The sequence below is a fragment of the Pristiophorus japonicus genome, chromosome 25 (assembly GCF_044704955.1).
Source record: "Pristiophorus japonicus isolate sPriJap1 chromosome 25, sPriJap1.hap1, whole genome shotgun sequence".
NCBI classification, from domain to species: Eukaryota; Metazoa; Chordata; class Chondrichthyes; family Pristiophoridae; genus Pristiophorus; species Pristiophorus japonicus.
Window position 1 is genome coordinate 8,319,828 of NC_092001.1, and position 22,926 is coordinate 8,342,753.

The following is a 22,926-nucleotide window of genomic DNA, read 5'->3' on the forward strand; positions in this document are numbered from 1 at the left end:
CTGAGGCATCAAATCCAGGGACCACTTACACTGTGGCATCAAATCCAGGGACCCCTTACACTGAGGCACCAAATCTAGTGACCCCTTACATTGAGGCATCAATTCCAGGGATCCCTTACATTGAGGCATCAAATCCAGGGACCACTTACACTGAGGCATCAAATCCAGGGACTCATTACACTGAGACACCAAATGCAGTGACCATTACACTGAGGCATCAAATCCAGGGACACCTTACACTGAGACATCAAATCCAGGGACCTCTTACACTGAGGCATCAAATCCAGGGACCTCTTACACTGAGACATCAAATGCAGGGACCTCTTACACTGAGGCACCAAATCCAGGGATCACTTACACTGAGACATGAAATCCAGGGAGCCCTTACACAGAGACACCAAATCCATGGATCCATTACACTGAGGCATCAAATCCAGGGACCCCTTACACTGAGACACCAAATCCAGGGACCCCTTACACTGAGACACCAAATCCAGGGACCCTTTACACTGAGGCACCAAATCCAGGGACCCCTTACACTGAAGCATCAAATCCAGGGACCCCTTACACTGAGGCATCAAATCCAGGGTCCCCATTACACTGAGGCATCAAATCCAGGGACCCCATTACACTGAGACATCTAATTCAGGGACCCCTTACACTGAGACATCAAATCCAGGGAGCCCTTACACTGAGACATCAAATCCAGGGAGCCCTTACACTGTGGCACCAAATCCAGGGAACCTTTTACACTGATGCACCAAATCCAGGGACCCCTTCCACTGAGACACCAAATCTAGGGAACCCTTACAATGAGACATCAAATCCAGGGACCCCTTACACTGAGGCACCAAATACAGGGAACCCTTACACTGAGGCACCAAATCCAGGGACCACTCACACTGAGGCATCAAATCAAGGGACCCCTCACAATGAGACATCAAATCCACGGACCCCTTACACTGAGGCATCAAATCCAGAGATCCCTTACACTGAGACATCAAATCCAGGGACCACTTACATTGCGGTATCAAATCCAGGGACCCCTTACACTGAGGCATCAAATCCAGGGATCCCTTACACTGAGACACCAAATCCAGGGACCCCTTACACTGAGACACCAAATCCAGGGACCCTTTACACTGAGGCACCAAATCCAGGGACCCCTTACACTGAGGCATCAAATCCAGGGACCCATTACACTGAGGCATCAAATCCAGGGACCCCATTACACTGAGACATCTAATTCAGGGACCCCTTACACTGAGGCATCAAATCCAGGGACCACTTACACTGAGGCATCAAATCCATGGATGCCTTACACTGAGGCATCAAATCTAGGGACCACTAACACTGAGGCACCAAATCCATGGACCCCTTACACTGAGACATCAAATCCAGGGACTCCTTACACTGAGGCATCAAATCGAGGGTCCCCTTACAATGAGGCACCAAATCCAGGGACCCCTTACAATGAGACATCAAATCCAGGGAGCCCTTACACTGAGGCACCAAATCCAGGGAGCCCTTACACTGTTGCATCAAATCCAGGGACCCCTTACACTGATACATCAAATCCAGGGACCCCTTACACTGAGACACCAAATCCAGGGACCCCTTACACTGAGACATCAAATCCAGGGACCCCTTACACTGAGATTTCAAATCCAGGGACCTCTTACACTGAGAAATCAAATCCAGGGACCACTTACACTGAGGCATCAAATCCAGGGACCCCTTACAATGAGGCACCAAATCCAGGGACCCCTTACACTGAGACACCAAATCCAGGGACCCTTTACACTGAGGCATCAAATCCATGGTCCCCTTACACTGAGACATCAAATCCAGGGACCCCTTACAATGAGGCACCAAATCCAGGGACCCCTTACACTGAGGCATCAAATCCAGGGACCCTTTACACTGAGGCATCAAATCCATGGTCCTCTTACACTGAGACATCAAATCCAGGGACCCCTTACACTGAGGCACCAAATCCAGGGACCCCTTACAATGAGACATCAAATCCAGGGAGCCCTTACACTGAGGCACCAAATCCAGGGACCCCTTACACTGTTGCATCAAATCCAGGGACCCCTTACACTGAGACATCAAATCCAGGGACCCCTTACACTGAGACACCAAATCCAGGGACCCCTTACACTGAGACATCAAATCCAGGGACCCCTTACACTGAGATTTCAAATCCAGGGACCTCTTACACTGAGAAATCAAATCCAGGGACCACTTACACTGAGGCATCAAATCCAGGGACCCCTTACAATGAGGCACCAAATCCAGGGACCCCTTACACTGAGACACCAAATCCAGGGACCCTTTACACTGAGGCATCAAATCCATGGTCCCCTTACACTGAGACATCAAATCCAGGGACCCCTTACAATGAGGCACCAAATCCAGTGACCCCTTACACTGAGGCATCAAATCCAGGGACCCTTTACACTGAGGCATCAAATCCATGGTCCCCTTACACTGAGACATCAAATCCAGGGACCCCTTACACTGAGGCACCAAATCCAGGGACCCCTTACAATAAGACATCAAATCCAGGGAGCCCTTACACTGAGGCACCAAATCCAGGGACCCCTTACACTGTTGCATCAAATCCAGGGACCCCTTACACTGAGACACCAAATCCAGGGACCCTTTACACTGAGGCATCAAATCCATGGTCCCCTTACACTGAGACATCAAATCCAGGGAGCCCTTACACTGAGACATCAAATCCAGGGACCCCTTACACTGAGATTTCAAATCCAGGGACCCCTTACACTGAGACATCAAATCCAGGGACCTCTTACACTGAGGCACCAAATCCAAGGAGCCCTTACACTGAGGCATCAAATCCAGGGACCCCTTACAATGAGACATCAAATCCAGGACCAGTTACACTGAGGCACCAAATGCAGGGACCCCTTACAATGAGACATCAAATCCAGGGAGCCCTTAAACTGAGGCATCAAATCCAGGGACCCCTTACAATGAGACATCAAATCCAGGGACCAGTTACACTGAGGCACCAAATCCAGGGACCCCTTACACTGAGACATCAAATCCAGGGACCACTTACACTAAGACTACAAAATTACACAGAAATGAGCCATTCGGTCTAACCAGTCCATGCCGGTGTTTTTGCTCTGCTCGGGAATTAGAGTGCTTCAGTATGGGGAATGGTTATGCCGGTGAAAGCAGCTCTACTTATGGGGAACGGTGGTTAATGAATGAAGAGACGATGGGGGAATCAGACGGTGACTGGTGAGGCCTGGTGACAGATTATTGTCAGAAGTCCTTTTCAGGCATGCTGATGATTAGATGTAACCAGCGCAACAAATGTATCCATCTGTTATTGGCCCAAAATACCCAAATCTAATGTCACTCATTTATTTTTCCATGAGAAATGTCGAGATTACGATGTGCTGTTGACAGAAAGGAGCGAGTAAATGAGGCTTGCACTGAAAAGAAGGTTCCTTGAATGAACACATTATGAGGCTGTTTTGTGACTCGGCACTGTGAGATTAAAAATTTGAAATGGAAAAGGGCATGTCCAGTAACACTTATATTGGCAATAGTTCTTTCTAAGTTCATAATTATATCCTAAGCCAAATATCCCATTGACTATCCCAATCACTAATCCCAATCCTAACAAATAACCACAAACCACAACCACTAAACCTTCATCTAAACCCAACCCGGTTACCAAGGCTAAGAACATCTGAACTAGGATTAGCAGTGGGCCATCTGGCCCCTTGAGCTCACCCCGCCATTCAATAAGATCTTGGCTGATCTGATCTTGGCCTCAATTCCACTTCCCTGCCCTTTCCCCATAAACCTTGACTCCACCATCTTTCAAAAATCACTCTATCTGCAACTTAAATATTTTCAATGACGCAGACTCCACTGTTCTCTGGGGTAGAAAATTTCAAAGATTCACGACCCTCTGAGAGAAGAAATTCCTCTTCATTTCATTTTAAATGGGCGCCCCCTTATGCTCAGGCTTTGCCACCTAGTTCTCGATTCCCCCACAAGAGGAAACAGAGATCAGTGGGGAAGCTAAAGACCTGATAAAGGAAGTAGTTAAACAATTATTTTGATGCAAAAAATACTGCAAGGTATGTTAGTAACAAGGAATTGTAATCAACTAACCCATCAAAATTAGCAAAGGCAATTACAAAGGTCAGAACATTTCAAAGTTGATCACATGCAGTATGTGTGAAGATCTATTAACCGCATTCAAAAATCGTTAAATACAGGAAATAACAGATTTACCGTCTTACGCAAGATAGTTCTTTCAAGGGTTGGTTGAAAGGAACGTTAAATGAGTGTAAAGTGAGACACGCCGGTTCAGTCTGAGACATCCACAAGCCGGATACTCAAATGAAACAAGTTTGGGATTTGATGTGGGAAAAGATGAATTACGTGAGAAGTGAAATAATCTAGAGTAAGAAAAGGACCAAAATGGAAGGGACGGGAACATTAATGAGTCTCTTATTATGGAGAAATCCAATATTGGACACAGGGTGTTTGAAACAATACTGAGACAGAACATTACTGTCCAGCTCAGGGACAGGGTTATACAGAGCAGCAGGAACAATGACTGAGTGCCAGAATGAACATGTTTAGTGCCCAATGGGGGCCCAGTAAATCCTGTCCCAGTCACTAAAGTGGTCTTTAGTATTTACCCAGCATTCCCCGCGATGGAGAATGTGCCGAGCCCAGACTACAGGGGCCCAGTGCGCAGGCGCGGGACCTGGCTGTATTTGGAGCATGCGCGGTGCGTGTAATGGCGGAACGGCTGTGGTGTCATGTGCTCCGCAAAACAGCTCATACTCCGCGGGGCGGAGGGGAGTAAAGGACCAGCGGGGAGCCGGGGAGGCTTCAGAAACAACTGGTACCCGCCGGAAGCCCGGAATAATAACCGGAATATCGGCGGCTGCAGCCTCGAGGCTTTCTCCCGGTCACAGGCCCCGGGTAACGGCGGCCATCTTTGTACAGGAAGGCAGGGTCAGTACTCCGCCATCTTTGTTGAGTGAGCAGCAAAGCGCATGCGCGGCCATCTTGGTAAAGTAAGAGCTGAGTTATTTTACTCTCACACCTTGGATTTCTCTCATTGTTCTGAACTCCAAAGTGTATCGTCCCAACCTTCTCAACCTGTCCTCATCAGAGAACCCCCTCCTCGCCGGAATTAACCTCTGAACAGCCTCCAGTGTAAGTATATCCTTCCTTAAACACACAGTATTCCAGGTGTGGTCCCACCAATACCCTGTACACTTGGAGCAGGACATCTCTGCTTAAACACACAGTATTCCAGGTGTGGTCCCACCAATACCCTGCACACTTGGAGCAGGACTTCTCTGCTTAAACACACAGTATTCCAGGTGTGGTCTCACCAATACCCTGTACACTTGGAGCAGCACTTCTCTGCTTAAACACACAGTATTCCAGGTGTGGTCCCACCAATACCCTGTACACTTGGAGCAGGACATCTCTGCTTAAACACACAGTATTCCAGGTGTGGTCTCACCAATACCTTATACACTTGGAGCAGCACTTCTCTGCTTAAACACACAGTATTCCAGGTGTGGTCCCACCAATACCCTGTACACTTGGAGCAGGACTTCTCTGCTTTTTATTCTATCCCCCTGACAATAAAGGCCAACATTACATTTGCCTTCCTGACTACTTCCTGAACCTGCATACTGACTTTTTGTGTTTTATGCACAAACACCCTCAGGTCTCTCTGTCCTGTAGCACTTTGCAATTTTTCTCCATTTAAATTATAATTTGCTTTTCTATTATTTCTGCCAACGTGGATAACCTCACATTTTCCCATATTATACTCCATGTGACAAATTTTTGCCCACTCATTTACCCTGTCTATATCCCTTTGCAAATTTTTTTTTGTCCTCAATTTGCTTTCGCACCCATCTTTGTATCATCAGCAAACTTGGCTATATTACACTTGGTTCTTTTATCCAAGTCATTAATATAGATTGTAAATAGTTGAGGACCTAGCACCGATTCCTGCGGCACCCCACTGGTTACCATTTGCCAACCAGAAAAAGACCCATTTATCCCGACTCTCTGTTTTCTGTTAGTTAACCAATCCTCTATCTGTGCTAATATACTGCCGCCAACCCAGTGAGCTTTTATCTTGTGTAGTAATCTCTTACGTGCCATCTTATCAAATGCCTTCTGGAAATCCAAATACACCACATCCGCTGGTTCCGCCTTATCCATCCTACTCATTACATCCTCAAAGAACTCCAGCAAATTTGTCAAACATGATTTCCTTTTCATGAAGCCATACTGACTCTGCTTGATTGAATCATGCTTTTCCAAATGTCCCGCTACTGCTTCCTTAATAATGGTCTCCAGCACTTTCCCAATGACAGATGTTAGGCTAACTGGTCTTTAGTTTCCTGCTTTTTGTCTGCCTTCTTTTTTAAATATAGGCGTTACATTTTCGGTTTTCCAATCTGTTGGGACTGCCCCAGAATCCAGGGAATTTTGGTAGATTACAACTAATGTGTCCACTATCTCTGCAGCCACTTCTCTTAAGATCCTACGATGTAAACCATCAGGGCAAGGTGACTTGTCTGCCTTTAGTCCCATTATTTTACCGAGTACTACTTCATTATGAATTGTTATTGTATTAAGATCTTCCCTCACGAAAGCCCCTTGATTATACACTTCGGTATTACTCTCAGTGACTGAGTGTTTTACTCTAATTCAACTGATCTTGGATTGTTTCTGTCAGATATTAACTCCTGCACGGTCCCAGCAAACACTCCCACTCCCTCGTCCCTCCGATGTTGCTGCAGGATTGCTTTGTGAAGACGGGCTCATGGAGAGAAACACCCTGCACGGAATGATCCCAAATTGATCATCTCCAAGGGACAAGGCTTGCAGCTTTAATCATTCTCTGTCCTTTCCCCCCAGGCCCAGTTCCTTTGCTCAGATTCTGATAAAAGTAAATTGGGAAAAGTGCACTTTGATTTTTACAGATGGAATTATTGCAGAGAGCTGCGCATGCACAGTTCAGCCCCACCCCCTGTGTCGATTTCCAGTGAGCAGAAGAGCACATGCCCTCCCCTCCCCCAGCACTGCCTGTGATCGCCATTCACTCAGTGAGCGGAAGAAGATGGTTTAAAACAGCCGGGAATGGTGACACCGTGTCCCCGGGGTAAGGCAGCGAGCAGCAGCCTCCTTACAGCAGCGCAGCGCTTTGGGAGTGTGTCCGCAGATGGGCTCAGAGATCGGCATTGAGTCCGGGGGGAGTCGGGGGCTGTGTGTAAGAGGCAGAGTGGACCAAGAATCAGTGTCTGTGCGTGGTGTGAGTAGGGGAAGGGAGAGGCCATTCTCGGGCTGTGTTTCGACAACGTGTGTCCAGGGTAAGGGAGACAGAATGGGCAGAATCTGCTGTTTACAACCTGCTGCTTTCTATCCAAACCAGGAGTGAACGGTCCTGGTTTAGTTTCCTCGGGGGCTGTGTGTAAGGGCAGAGTGGATCAGGAACTAGTTCCGGAACAAGATGTGAGTGGGGGAAGCGAGAGGCCATTCTCGGGCTGTGTATGGACAGTGTAAGGTAACAGAGAAAGTAAACCACCTCGCTCTTTCCAATCATTGCTGCATTCTTTCCCCAAATCAGCAGTGAATGTTCCTGATTCAGTTCCAATCTCACCGTGTCTGTTGTTCTTGGACAGTGAGCAGTGGAAACACAGTCTGACAGTGAGAATGTGGGGAATTTCACAAAGTGCATCTATTGCAGGCACCAGGAGAGGAGTGTGGGAGAAGATATTTTAAAGACGCGTTATATTGTTTTGGTGAGCTGAGTTCTCCAGAAACGTGTTGCTGATGATCGAGAGATACATTGTCACTCCCTCAGATACATCATATTGTCCCCCGAATCCATATCTTAGAACTAATAATGTTCTCGTATTATTATTCTCAGAGCAAAATTCTTCAACCAGCCAGAACAAATGTGATCTTTCCTCCACCCAGAATACAAGGAACAGTGCAGGCAGCTCCTTCTCACATACAGTAAGTAGATTATCACTCACAGAGTGCAGTGACACAGAACTGGCCTCAATCCTATTGTCACAGACAGCAGAAGCTGTCAGTCCCACAGTGATCCGAAGTGGCAGAGTTATATTGTGAATCTTACAGCCACATGGAGCAGTAGAATCAGATGCTGTTTCACCATTGAAAAAGATCACACTGACAGGTACATTAAACACCAACACTCATTTGCCACAAACTGGCAGGTGGAGAATAAAAGACAATCATCTATCAGAAAAAATGTTAAACAGGTAGTATAAACCACACTCGCATATCAGAAGCTGATGGGTACAGAGCAAAAGCCATATTCATGTTTCAGAATCTGACGGATTCAGTATTTAAACCCCCCGAACATACCAGAAGATGACAGGTGCAGAATAAAACCCACATTACCGTACCACAGACTGACAGATACAGTAGACAACACACACCCACATATATGAAAGTGACAGTAACAGAATAAAATCCCCACTTGCATACCACATAGTGACAGGTAAAGTGTAAATCCCATGGGCACATATCGGAAAACTGAAAGGCAGTAAGTAAAATTGTTACTTACATCGCAGGAACTGATAGGGGCAGAGTAAAACCCACACACACATCTGAACAATGACATGGAGAACGCAAAATCTTCACTCACACATCAGAGAAATACAGGTAAAAATTAACATTGATTCTCACGTTCACATACCAGAGACGAGCCGATACAGAGTAAATTCCACAGTCACATAGCAGGAACCGATAGGAACAGTCTAAAACACACAATCAAGTAGCAGGAACAAATAGGTACAGTCCAACATAGAAGAAACTGAGAAGCACAGATTGAACCTCAACATACACCAAAATCTGACAGTTACAGAAAAATACACACACTTGCATATCAGAGACTGAGAGATACGGTATAAAACCCATACTCGCATATCAGAGACTGAGATACAGTATAAAACCCACACTCACATATCAGAGGCTGAGTGATACAGTATAAAACCCATACTCACATATCAGAGACTGAGAGATACAGTATAAAACCCATACACACATATCAGAGACTGAGATACAGTATAAAACCCACACTCACATATCAGAGACTGAGAGATATAGTATAAAACCCATACTCACATATCAGAGACTGAGAGATACGGTATAAAACCCACACTCACATATCAGAGACTGAGAGATACAGTATAAAACCCATACTCACATATCAGAGACTGAGATACAGTATAAAACCCATACTCACATATCAGAGACTGAGAGATACAGTATAAAACCCACACTCACATATCAGAGACTGAGAGATACAGCATAAAACCCATACTCACATATCAGAGACTGAGAGATACAGTATAAAATCCATACTCACATATCAGAGGCTGAGAGATATACTATAAAACCCATACTCACATATCAGAGACTGAGAGATACAGTATAAAACCCATACTCACATATCAGAGGCTGAGAGATATACTATAAAACCCATACTCACATATCAGAGACTGAGTGATACATATAAAACCCATACTCACATATCAGAGACTGAGAGATACAGTATAAAACCCATACTCACATATCAGAGACTGAGAGATATAGTATAAAACCCACACTCACATATCAGAGACTGAGAGATACAGTATAAAACCCATACTCACATATCAGAGACTGAGTGACACAGTATAAAACCCATACTCACATATCAGAGGCTGACATATTACAATCCATATTCCCATAACATAAATTGACAGACAGTGACATGCCCATACTCACGAACCAGGAATTGACAGGTACAGGGTAAAGATCTCTCTTTCATTACAGAAACTGACAGGTACAAAGGAAAGTCCACTCACAATTAAGCAGAAACTGGCAGTTTTTGAGTAAGGCCCACAATCACATGTCAGAACTTGACAGATACAGCATAAAACCCAGACTCCCATAACAGAAATGGAGATACAGAGAAAGGCCCACACTCACATAGCAGAGACAGATAGATACAGAGTGAAACTCAGACTCTCATTTACCAGAGACCGACAGATTCAGCAGAAGCACTCCCCTCCATAACACAAATTAACAGTTAAAAAGTAAAACGAATACTCGATCAGGAATTGGTGGTCCACAGTAAAACAATACTAACATACTGGAGAATGCCGGGTATGGAGTAGAGCTCACATTCACGTAACAGAGATGGACAGATACAGCACAGAACACATACTCACACACCAGGAATGGAAAGATACATAGAAACATAGAAAATAGGTGCAGGAGCAGGCCATTCGGCCCTTCGAGCCTGCACTGCAATTCAGTATGATCATGGCTGATCATGCAACTTCAGTACCCCACTCCCGCTTTCTCTTCCTATCCCTTGATTTCCTTAGCCGTAAAGACCACATCTAACGCCCTCTTGAATATATCCAACGAACTGGACTCCACAACTTTCTGTGATAGAGAATTGCACAGGTTTACCACTCTCTGGGTGAAAAAGTTTCTCCTCATTTCAGTCCTATAAGGCTTATCCCTTATCCTTAGATTGTGACCCCAGGTTCTGGACTTCCCCAACATCGGGAACATTCTTCCTGCATCTAACCTGTCCACTCCTGTCATAATGTTACATGTTTCTATGAGATCCCCTCTCATTCTTCTAAATTCCAGTGAGTATAAGCCTAGCTGATCCAGTCTTTCTTCATATGTCAGTCCTGCCATCCCGGGAATCAGTCTGGTGAACCTTCGCTGCACTCCCTCAATAGCAAGCACGTCCTTACTCAGATTAAGAGAGCAAAACTGCACAGAATACTCATGGTGTGGTCTCACCAAGGCCCTATACAATTGCAGTACGACCTCCCTGCTCCTATACTCAAATCCTCTCGCTATGAATGCCAGCATGCTATTTGCTTTCTTTACTGCCTGCCGTACCTGCATGCCTACCTTCAGTGACTGATGTACCATGACACCCAGGTCTCTTTGCACCTCCCACTTTACTAACCTGTCACCATTCAGATAATAATCTGCCTTCCTGTTTTTGCCACCAAAGTGAATAACCTCACATTTATACACACTATACTGCATCTGCCATGCATTTGTCCATTCACCTAACCTATCCAAGTCACCCTGCAGCCTCTTAGCACCTCCTCACAGCTCACACTGCCATCCAGCTTTGTGTCATCTGCAAACTTGGAGATATAACGCTCAATTCCTTCATCTAAATCATTGATGTATATTGCAAATAGCTGGGATCCCAGCACTGAACCTTGCGGCACCCCACTAGTCACTGCCTGCCATTCTGAAAAGGACCTGTTTATTCCCACACTTTGCTTCCTGGCTGCCAACCGGTTCTCCCACCACGTCAATACATTACCCCCAATACTATGGGCCCAAGACTCCACACGATAAAAAACGGTCACCCCTCTGAGCTGGGCGCCCGTTTTTCGCGCCTAAAACGGCGCCGGAAAAAAACTCGTGATTCTGGAGAGCCGTGCAGCTCCTTGTCTGCTTAGCGTGGCGTCCAGGGGGGCGGAGCCTACACTCGCACCGATTTTGTAAGTGGGAGGGGGCGGGTACTATTTAAATTATTTTTTTTCCTGCCGGCAACGCTGTGCGTGCGCGTTGGAGCTTTCGCGCATGCTCAGTGTGAAGGAAACATTGGCACTCGGCCATTTTTGTAGTTCTTTGTAGCTGTTTAGTTTTTGAACATTTTTAAATAAAACCACATTGCCATCAGCACTGAGAAGGCTGCAGGAAACCTCAGAAAGTTGAGGCAGCCGTTTCCCGACAACATCCCCCTTTTGCCGTCGGGAAATGGCTCCTCAATTTTTGTGGCTTCCTGCAGCATTCTGTCTCCTTTCCTCCCTCCCTCCCGCCATCTGGAATGGCTTTGTCCCCCCCCCCTGCGTTCAGTCGCTCGGTTCACTCCCGCCCGCCCACCTTCGGGAACAGCTGCCTCATTTTGTGAGGCTTGCTGCAGTATTCTCCCTGGCTGAAGAACTTTCACACAGATAGGAAGATGCTTTATTTAATCTCTTCTTTGCTTATAAATGTTTATTCAGGTTGGATTTATTTGTATAATATTTGTATAAAAACAATAAGGATTGATTGTAGAATTTAATGACTTCCCTTCCTCCCCCCCCCCCCCACCTCGTTCTGGGCGCCTAATTTGAAATCTGCGCCTGATTTTTTAATGTGTAGAACAGGTTTTTTCAGTTCTACAAAAATCTTCACTTGCTCCATTCTGAGTTAGTTTGGAGTACGTTTTCACTGTGGAAACTTTCAAATCAGGCGTCAGTGGCCGGACACACCCCCTTTTGAAGAAAAAATTCTGTTCCAAAGTGGAACTGTTCTACCTGACTAGAACTGCAGAAAAAAAAATGTGGACATTAAATTTGCACACTAATCTCTTGTGTGGGATCTTGTCAAAAGCCTTTTGAAATTCCAAATACACCACATCCACTGGTTCTCCCTTGTCCACTCTACTAGTTACTTCCTCAAAAAACTCTAGAAGATTTGTCAAGCATGATTTCCCTTTCATAAATCCATGCTGACTTGGACCGATCCTGTCACTGCTTTCCAAATGCTCTGCTATTACATCTTTAATAATTGATTCCAGCATTTTCCCCATCACCGATGTCAGGCCAACCGGTCTATAATTCCCTGTTTTCTCTCTCCCTCCTTTTTAAAAAGTGGGGTTACATTAGCTACCCTCCAATCCATAGGTACTGATCCAGAGTCAATGGAATTCTGGAAAATGATCACCAATGCATCTACTATTTCTAGGGCCACTTTTTTAACTACTCTGGGATGCAGACTATCAGGCCCTGGGGATTTATTGGACTTCAGTCCCATCAGTTTCCCTCCAACCATTTCCTGACTAATAAGGATTTCCCTCAGTTCCTCCTTCCCGCTAGACCCTCGGTCCCCTAGTATTTTTGGGAGGTTATTCGTGTCTTCCTTAGTGAAGACAGAACCAAAGTATTTGTTCAATTGGTCTGCCATTTCCTTGTTCCCCATTATGAATTCACCTGATTCTGACTGCAAGGGGCCGACATTAGACTTCACTAATCTTTTTCTCTTCACATATCTATAAAAGCTTTTGCAGTCAGTTTTTTATGTTCCCTGCAAGCTTACTCTCATATTCTATTTTCCCCCTCCTAATTACACCCTTAGTCCTCCTCTGCTGAATTCTAAATTTCTCCCAGTCCTCAGGTTTGCTGCTTTTTCAGACCAATTTATATGCCTCTTCCTTGGATTTAACACTGTCGCTAATTTGCCTTGTGAGCCACGGTTGAGCCACCTTTCCTGTTTTATTTTTCCGCCAGACAGGGATGTACAATAGTTGTAATTCATCCATGTGACCTTTAAATGTCTGCCATTGCCTATCCACCATCAACCCTTTAAGTATCATTCGCCAGTTTATCCTAGCCAAATCACGTCTCATACCATTGAAGTTTCCTTTAAGTTCAGGACCCTAGTCTCTGAGTTAACTGTGTTGCTCTCCATCTTAATGAAGAATTCTACCATATTATGGTCACTTTTCCCCAAGGGGCCATGCAAGACCAGATTGCTAATTAATCCTCTCTCGTTACACAAGACCCAGTCTAGGATGGCCTGCTCTCCAGTTGGTTCCTCGACATATTGGTTTAGAAAACCATCCCTTATACACTCCAGAAAATCCTCCTCCACAGTATTGCTACAAGTTTGGTTAGCCCAATCAATATGCAGGTTGTCACCCATGATAACTGCTGTACCCTTATTGCACGCGTCCCTAATTTCCTGTTTGATACCATGCCCAACCTCCCTACTACTGTTTGATGGTCTGTACACAACCCCAACTAACGTTTTCTGCCCTTCGATGTTTCGCAGCTCTACCCATGTAGATTCCACATTATCCCAGCCAATGTCCTTCCTTACTGTTGCATTAACCTCCATTTTAACCATTAACACTACACCACCTCCTTTTCCTTTCTGGCTATCCTTCCTGAATATTGAATACCACTGGATGTTATGTTCCCAGCCTTGGTTACCCTGGAGCCATGTCTCAGTAATCCCAATTACATCATATCCATTAACAGCTATCTGTGCAGTTAATTTGTCCACCATATTACGAATGCTTCTCGCTTTGAGACTCAGAGCTTTCAGGCTTGTTTTTTTTAAACACTCTTTGTCCTTTTAGAATTATGTTGTAATGTGGCCCTTTTTGTTACAGAATGAAACCCACAGGCAATGACCAGAAATTGACAGGTACAGGATAAAATCCATGCTTTCGTGTCAGAAACTAACATAGAGAGTAAAACCCTCATCCACATACCAGAGATGGACAGATATAGAGTCAAATCCACACTCCCATACCAGACACCCACTATATAAGAAAATAAGAACATAAGAAATAGGAGCAGGAGTGGGCCATATGGTCCCTCGAGCCTGCTCCACCGTTTAATACGATCATGGCTGATCCGATCATGGACTCAGGTCCACTTCCCTGCCCGTTTCCCATAACCCTGTATTCCTTTATCGGTTAAGACACTGTCTATCTCTGTCTTAAATATATTCAATGTCCCAGCTTCCACAGCTCTCTGAGGCAGCGAATTCCACAGGTTTATAACCCTCTGTGAGAAGAAATTCCTCCTCACCTCAGTTTTAAATGGGGTGCCCCTTATTCTAATATTATGCCCCCTAGTTCTAGTCTCCCCCGATCAGTGAAAACATCCTCTCTGCTACCACCTTCTGAAGCCCCCTCATTATCTTATACGTTTCGATAAATCACCTCTCATTCATTCTTCTGAATTCAATGAGTAGAGGCCCAACCTCCTCAACCTTTTCTCATAAGTCAACCCCTCATCTCAACCAAGTGAACCTTCTCTCAACTTCCTCCAAAGCAAGTGTATCCTTTCATAAATATGGAAACCAAAACTGCACGCAGTATTCCAGGTGTGGCCTCACCAATACCCTGTATAACTGTAGCAAGACCTCCCTGCTCTTATACTTCAACCCCTTTGCAAAAAAGGCCAAGATTGCATTGGCCTTCCTGATCACTTGCTGCACCTGCATACTAACCTTTTGTGTTTCATGCACAAGTACCCCCAAGTCCCTCAGTACTGCAGCACTTTGCAATCTTTCTCCATTCAAATAATAACTTGTTCTTTGATTTTTTTCTGCCACAGTGCATCACTTCTCACTTTCCAACATTACACTCCATCTGCCAAGATACGGAGTCCATTACAGGCAAAATGCCAATCAAACCAGCAGCACACTGGCACCTTAACAGTGTCTCATTGGCCTACAGGCTTTTCTTAAATATATTTGCTGAGTGGATATAAACTTAAACCAGGTTTGCAGGCGTGATGCTCTATTCACATATTGAAGGTAGAAGAGATGCTGTGAGACACATGCTAAGTCCAGTAGCTGAAAGTGATTAACAGACTGGGTTTTGTGTTTACTGATCCCAGGCGTGTTACCAATACCAGAAAAATCGAAGCCCATGGAATAACAGGGACAGTGGCAGCATGGATATGAAAGTGGCTAAGTGACACACACAGAGTAGTGGTGAACATTGTTTTTCAGACTGGAGGAAGTGGTGTTCCCCAGGGGTCGGTATTGGTGCCACTGCTTTTTTTAATCTATATTAATGACCTAGACTTGGGTGTACAGGGCACAATTTCCAAATCTACAGCTCACACAAAACTTGGAAGTACAGTGAACAGTGAGGAGGTAGTGATAGACTTCAGAAAGACATAGACAGGCTGGTGGAATGGGCAGACATGTGGCAGATGAAACTTAACGTAGAAAAGTTTAAAAGTGATACATTTTGTAGGAAGAAAGAGGAGAGGAAATATAAACTAAAGGGTACAATTGTAAAGGGGGGCGTGAACAGAGAGACCCAGGAGTATATGTGTACACCAATCACTGAAGGTAGCAGCACAGGTTGAGAAAGTGGTTACAAAGACTTACAGGTCCCTCGGCTTCATGAATGGCGGTATAGAGTACAGAAGTGTGGATATTATGTTGAACCCACGTAAAACTCTGGTTCAGCCTCAACTGGAGTATTGTGTCCAATTCTGGGTCATCATCATCATCATAGGCAGTCCCTCGGATCGAGGAAGACATGTTTCCACTCTAAAAATGAAACCTTAGGTGGCTGAACAGTCCAATACGAAGCCACAGTCCCTGTCACAGGTGGGACAGATTGTCGTTGAGGGAAGGTATGGGTGGGACAGGTTTGCCGCACGCTCTTTCTGATGCCTGCGGTTGATTTCTGCACGCTCTCAGCGATGAGACTCCCGGATGCTCTTCCTCCACTTAGGAAGGTCTTTGGCCAGGGGCTCCCAGCTGTCACTGAGGATGTTGCACTTTATCAGGGAGGCTTTGAGGGTGTCCTTGTAACGTTTCCTCTGGCACATCTTTGGCTCGTTTGCTGTGAAGGAGTTCCTAGTAGAGTGCTTGCTTTGGGAATCTCGTGTCTGGCATGCGAACAATGTGGCTTGCCCAGCGGAGCTGATCAAATGTGGTCCGTGCTTCACTGTTGGGGATGTTGGCCTGGTCGACGACACAAACGTTGGTGCATCTGTCCTCCCAGGGAATTTGCAGGATCTTGCGGAGACATCGTTGGTGGTATTTCCCCAGCAACTTGAGGTGTCTACTGTACATGGTCCATGTCTCTGAGGGTGGGTATTACTACAGCCCTGTAGACCATGAGCTTAGTGGTAGATTTGAGGGCGTGGTCTTCAAACACTCTTTTCCTCAAGCGGCCGAAGGCTGCACTGGAGGCGGTGTTGAATCTTGTTGTCAATGTCTGGTCTTGTTGATAAGAGGTCCACGTTGTCCAGGGCCGTGCCATGGATCTTGATGACTGCGGGGGGTGGGTGGAGGGAGTGCTGTGCGGCGAGGACAGGCTGGTGGAGGACTTTGTCTTACTGATGTTTAGTGTAAGGCCCATGCTTTGGTGTGCCTCAGTAAATACGTTGACTATGACTTGAAGTTCAGCCTCTGTATGTTCGCAGACGCAGGTATTGTCCGCGTACGGTAGCTCAGCGACAGAGATTGGGGTGGTCTTGGACCTGGCCTGGAGACGACGAAGGTTGAACAGGTTGCCACTGGTTCTGTAGTTTAGTTCCTCTTCAGAGGGGAGCTTGTTGACTGAGCTGGAGCAATTCTGGCTACCGCATTTTAGTAAGCATGTGAAGGCCTTTTGAGAGCGTGCAGAAATGTTTTACAAGAATGATTTCAGGGATGAGGGACTTCAGTTATGTGGATAGTCTGGAGAAGTTGGGGTAGTTCTCAGAACAGAGAAGATTGAGAGGAGATTTGACAGAGGTGTTCAAAATCATGAGGGGTCTGGACAGAGTAGATAGAGTGGGATTAGTAGAAGCTCTTGCAGATAGCCGGCATGGGCTCGACGGGCCAAATGGTCTCCTTCCATGTTGTAACCAGTCTCTGATTCTAAGATGATGAAAAATGTGTTGCCCAGAATGTCCATCTCCCGGGCACTGGGATCCAGTTGGGAATAGAGATTCTGAAGCCCCGCCCACTCTCTATTCCTGAACCAAGATGGCCGCGCATGCGTCCTGATCCCGCTCTGTGCAAGATGGCCGCCAGTGACCCTGCTCCCCCGGGCCTGTCACCACGGGGCCTGTGGGCACGAATTCGGGGCCTGAGATTTATTCTGTATCTAAGCCGTGCTGCACCTGCTCTGGTAGTGTTCGATGGGACAGTGTAGAGGAAACGTTTTGATACACACGATAAATGACGGACAGGTAAAGACCATCTGGTCCATCAAGCCTGTCCCACACAATTGCGATATATCACAGCGTATACATTCCACTCCACCCGAATCCATGTGATCTCCTGGGAGAGGCAAAAATACAGATTTTTAAAAAAACTAGGATAATTTGGGAAAATAAAATCTGGGAAATTCAGCTCCGACCCATCGAAGTGATGGAAACTAGTCCAGGAGATCACTCTGGCCATTAAACTCCCTGCAGTACCTACCTTCTGTAAGTATTAATCTCCGCCGCAGCCAGAAACAAATCCAGCTATTACTTGAAGGAATTCAGTGAGTCTGCTTCCACCATATGAGAGGGCAGCTTGTTCCAGAGGTCTACTGTTCTCTGGGAAAAGAACCACCTCCTGATGTCTAACCTAGATCTAGCCTTGTACAACTGAAATTTGTGTCCCTGGTTCTGCCTAACCTACTTAATTGAAATAAACGGTCAGCTGGAACACTCTCTTTCACCTTCATTATCTTATAAACCGCAATCATATCGCCCGAAGTCTACGCTGCTCTCAGGTAAAGAGTCCCAACTCTTTTAACCTATCTTGGTAACGAAGATGCTTTAGACTTGGAATTAGTCTAGTGGCCCTTTCCAGAACCTCTATCACCCACCATGTGAGGAGACCAAAACTGGACACAACATTCCAAGTGTGGCCTGACTAAGGTCTTGTATAAGGACAAAACAGTACGCCTCGTCTTATACTCAATTGTCCTATGGATACACCCCAACACCCTATTTGCTCTAACTGTCACTGCAATGCATTGCTTGTGTACCTTTAAGGATGTATTCACTAGAATGTCGAAATCTCTTTCTATCTCCACCATCTTTTTAATGCCTTTCCCTGGAGGGTGAATGAATGTTGAGCATTTGCCCTTCCAACATGAATAACACTGAACTTATCTAAGTTATACATCATTTGCCAGTCATGAGGCCAGTCTCCCAACACATTAAGATCTGCCTGAATCAGACGAGCCTCTTCGACAGTTCGAGCACTCGCACAGATCTTGGTATCATTTCAAAATTTGCAAATTGTGCCCCCAACCCCAAAATCCAGATCATTAATAAAAATAGTAAAATGAAATGGTCCCAACACTGATCCCTGCAGGACACCACTGGTGACCAGTACCAAACAGATCCAAATCCATCTGTAACTGCTCTTTACCTCCATCCTGCCAGCCAGTTCTGAATCCAGCTCAATATATTTCACTAATACCAGAGGCTCCGATCCTATAGAGAAGCCTCTTGTGCGGTACACTGTCAAAAGTTTTTTGGAAATCTAAGTAGATAATGTCTACTGGGCTTCTCTCATCCACCAACTTTGTAACTTCTTCAAAAAATACAATTAGAGTTGTGAGACATGAACTCTTTTTATTATGGGTTGTGGAGTTCCTAATATGTCCCTCCCTATCCAAGTATTCATATATTGCATCCCCTATGATTCTTTCAAGCATCTTACCTCTTACTGATGTTAAACTGATGGGCCTCTGGTTACCCGGGTCTGCCTTGTCACATTTTTATTAAAATGGGGACTTCATTAGCATCCTTCCAATCTGTAGGAACTATTTCACAGTGTGCTATTAAACATACATGCCAGGGGCTCGCACAACACAAGTCCCATCGCCCAGAGGACCCTCACACAGCACATGTCCCATCGTCCAGAGGACCGTCACACAGCACATGTCCCATCTCCTGGAGTGGCTTACACAGCACATGTCCCATCGCCCGGAGGACCCTCATGCAGCACATGTCCCATCTCCCGGAGGACCCTCACACAGCACATGTCCCATCTCCTGGAGGGGCTCACTTCGCAAATGTCCCATCTCCCGGAGGACCCTCACACAGCACATGTCCCATCTCCCGGAAGTCCCTCACACAGCACATGTCCCATCTCCCGGAGGACCCTCACACAGCACATGTCCCATCTCGCGGAGAACCCTCACACAGCACATGTCCCATCGCCCAGAGGACCCTTACACAGCACATGTCCCATCGCCCAGAGGACCCTCACACAGCACATGTCCCATCTCCCGGAGGACCCTCACACAGCACATGTCCCATCTCGCGGAGAACCCTCACACAGCACATGTCCCATCTCCCGGAGGACCCTCACACAGCACATGTCCCATCTCCCGGAGGACCCTCACACAGCACATGTCCCATTCCCGGAGGACCCTCACACAGCACATGTCCCATCTCCTGGAGGACCCTCACGCAGCACATGTCCCATCTTCCGGAGGACCCTCATACAGCACATGTCCCATCTCCCGGAGGGGCTCACTTCGCAAATGTCCCATCTCCCGGAGGACCCTCACACAGCACATGTCCCATCTCGCGGAGAACCCTCACACAGCACATGTCCCATCTCGCGGAGGACCCTTGGATTGATATCCTCCAGTCCGGCTGCTCTATCTCTTTTTAAGTTCTGAATGTTTTCTAAAACAACATGCTTATATATGTTAATGTTACTGATAAAACTAGTATTATTAAATTCTAACATTTGAGCATGATGTTAAAGGGTGAAGACTGATGCACAGTACTCACTGATATTCCCACCATACTCAGTGAGTCCTGTGTAACCTGTCCTTGAACACCCTTCAGTGGCCCAATACAGACTTTGATAGTTCTCGGACTCAGCACATAACTGAAAAAGCTCTGCCCATGACGGCCAGTTGTCTGCAATCCTTTTATTCCCAGAGACTTTTTGCTGATCAAATAGCAGCCTTCGTATTCTTTAGTTGTTCCTTGTATTCACCCTATTTATTTAAGTGTGAAATTTATTTAATTTGTGGAAACTTTTCTGTTTACATCTTTGTACAGAGCCAGTCGCCCACCTCGGCTTTTTCTTACCACATTTCTATCCTTTGATTTTGACTACATTTGTTTACCACATTTTTAAACTTGTTCTTAAAACCTTTCCATTGATATCCAACATCGGTCACATCACCACCGAGGAGGGTTGACCAATTTACCTGTTACAATCCTCTGCCAGTTTGGGAGAAGTTTACCCTGAAATGCGGTCCGTGTCGCAGGGTCTCCGTCCCTTTGGTTCTCCCGGCCAATCGGGACGGTATAATGTGATCAGTGTTGCCCAGATGTTCCCCACACGGAGGCCTGATCCGAGGTCAGGCTCACTACGACACACCAGATCCAATCTCTGGTTTTCCCCAGTGACTGCATTAACATGTTGTGTCAGCAAACAGTGCTGTATATTGTCGCTCAATCTTTCAGCTGCATTGCCCCCAGCAGCAGGTAAAGGCCCGTGGCCCTGAATGTCAGGCCAATGACAATGATCTTCCCTCAGCTCCATTCTCTCTCTCTGTCCCCCCACACACACTGCCTGAGCTCTCAGGCTGATTGTTCCCAGCACCTTCTCTCTTTATTCTCTCACATTGCTGGGCTCAGTGGCTGTGTGGGCGGGGTCCTGACCTCACTCACGGTGGGCGGGGCCCTGACCTCACACACGATGGGCGGGGCCCTGACCTCACACACGGTGGGCGGTCGCTATCTCAGACAGGAATTGAGAGCGAGTTGGATGTCCATTGTTGTCTCTCCGGACACAGAGAGAGCCCCAGAAAGTGGGAGTGGGAGGGAGAAAGCCCTTGTTAATGAGTGTCATTAAAGCTTGCCAACGCTCCAGGGAAGTTGCTGAGTTGTCTGAGCTGAATATATTGTCTGTCAGCTCTCTCTCTGCCTGAGGTGTCACTGAGAGAAAGTAAAACACGAGGGACAGACAGACAGGTGGAGACTGGGCGGGTGTGTCCTGGATGGGCATCAGCCAGGAATATAAAGGAATGGGCAGTGATTGTAGATAGCGGAGAAAGCATGCTGGCCTTCATAACGAGAGGCTTTGAGTATCGGAGCAGAAAGGTCTCACTGCAGTTGTACAGGACCTTGGTGAGACCACACCTGGAGTATTGTGTGCAGTTTTAGTCTCCTAATCTGAGGAAGGACATTAATGCTATTGAGGGAGTGCAGCGAAGGTTCACCAGACTGAGTCCGGGGATGGCGGGACTGACAAGAGGAAAGACTGGATCGGCTAGGCTTATACTCACTGGAATTTAGAAGAATGAGAGGCGATCTCATAGAAACATATAAAATTCTGATGGGATTGGACAGGGTAGATACGGGAAGAATGTTCCCGATGTTGGGGAAGTCCAGAACCAGGGGACATAGTCTAAGGATAAGGGGTAAGCTGTTTAGGACCGAGATGAAGAGAAACATCTTCACTCAGAGAGTGGTGAACCTGTGGAATTCACTGCCACAGAAACTTGTTGAGGCCAGTTCACTAAATATATTCAAAAGGGAGTTAGATGTGGCCCTCAGGGCTAAAGGGATCAAGGTTTATGGAGAGAAGGCAGGGGTGGGGTACTGTGGTTGAATGATCAGCCATGATTTTATTGAATGGCGGTGCAGGCTAGTAGGGCTGAATGGCCTACTCCTGCACCTATTTTCTATGTTTCTATTTTCAATATGGACCTACTCCTGGAAAATGCATGGCCAGTATATGAGGAGTCTCTAATCGTGGAATATCGAATTATTTATTCTTGAATGTTTTGTTTCGACCAGTAACTACAAGGTAGGTTAACATCGCACTCTATTTCACACCGATAATATTGTTCTCATTTTCTGTCCTTATTAGATGTCCCGGTGAATTTAGGAGTGCTTGAGAAAATTCCAGCTGTGGACCGAACAGGGATTGTAGACTGAGGAACAACATTAGTTGAACCAGCCCGGGATTGTGAGAGCACCAAACAGAGAAAACAATTGATTCAAAGAGCTTTCATACATCGATAGGGGCGAAAGGGAAGAGAGAGTCCCATGGATTCAGATACACACTGGTCCTGGAGATGGACAATGGCGAAAGGTCAGAGAGAGTCCCATTGACTCAGATAAACACTGGTTCTGGGGGACAGGGGAGAAAGGTCAGAGTGAGTCCCATTGACTCAGATACACACTGGTCCTGGGGATAGACTGGGGAGAAAGGTCATAGAGAGTCCCATTGACTCAGATACACACTGGTCCTGGGTATAGACTGGGGAGAAAGGTCAGAGAGAGTCCCATTGACTCAGATAAACACTGGTCCTGGGGATAGACTGGG

The 22,926-nt window shown here is 46.1% G+C and overlaps 1 long non-coding RNA gene across 2 annotated transcripts in view; it reads left to right on the forward strand.

Annotated features, from left to right (window-relative positions):
* LOC139238073 (uncharacterized) overlaps positions 1-22,667 on the forward strand; it is a 191,379-nt gene extending 168,712 nt beyond the window's left edge. Inside the window, exons 2-3 of one of the 2 annotated variants that reach the window (XR_011588563.1) lie at positions 7,975-8,061; positions 22,468-22,667. This is a non-coding gene — a long non-coding RNA (uncharacterized lncRNA). Of the gene's footprint in view, positions 1-7,974; positions 8,062-14,266; positions 14,303-22,467 lie in introns of those variants that run through there. The other variant, XR_011588562.1, reaches the window with a different exon arrangement.
* Positions 22,668-22,926: the final 259 nt, after the last annotated feature.